Genomic DNA, 933 nt, shown 5'->3' on the forward strand with positions numbered 1-933 from the left:
ATCGCGACCCATGAAAGTTTTATCTGATGTTCCTATCTCGAGAAATTGATTTACAACTGTGTCAAATTTATACGAAAATTAATATATATACAATTTTGTATAAAAGTAGTGGGTTTAAATAGATCAAATTCAGCAAATAAGCAACCAATCTGAAAACGATAATATCCCCGAGAAAGCTAATTATTACTTAGGTTTACTCCAATTCTAATTTTATATTTGTTATTTCTATTTTTAATAGATTTAATTCATAATATTTACACGCCCTTATTACTTGACCAGAAATTCCACCAATGACAGTGCAGTAAAGTGGTCACGTGATACAGGCAGAGACACGTGACCAGTATACTGCTCTGCCATTGGTGATAGTTCTGGTCACGTGATTTAAGTATAAGATTTTCTAAATTTTACATACATGAACTTTCGTATAGTTTTAACACAGTTTTATATCATTTTCTCGAGACAGGAACATAAGATAAAACTTTTATGGGTCGCAATCAAGAGCTTTCAGTCTATACCCCCTTTCATTTTTCCCTTACAGTCCCTTTAAGCTATTTTGTGTTTTTATATCAATGTTGTGTCCGAATCATAACAATAAATTTCGTTGGTGCTAATTTATAATGTTACAAACTAGCTAGAGTGCCCGGTATTGCCCAGGTTAATATTATTAGTCATAGTCATAGTTTCTCTCGCCGTTTACCCGCGCTTTGTATAAAATCATGATTTTAGCTGAAGTGCTGAACTACCCGTGATATAAAAAATGTCCAATTTTTTAATTATATGCTCATAGGGTAAAACTAAAAGATGAGGTTTCTTGCAGATCGTATCTCGTTTATTCTCGTACATATAAGCGAAGAAATTTATTATGAGGAAAATAATCAGTGGCGTCACTCCCCTTGGATTAGTAACGCCTAAGGTACTTAGCCCCCTCCCCCC

This window comes from Eurytemora carolleeae, unplaced genomic scaffold (assembly GCF_000591075.1).
Source record: "Eurytemora carolleeae unplaced genomic scaffold, Eaff_2.0 scaffold83, whole genome shotgun sequence".
Classification (NCBI taxonomy): domain Eukaryota; kingdom Metazoa; phylum Arthropoda; class Copepoda; order Calanoida; family Temoridae; genus Eurytemora; species Eurytemora carolleeae.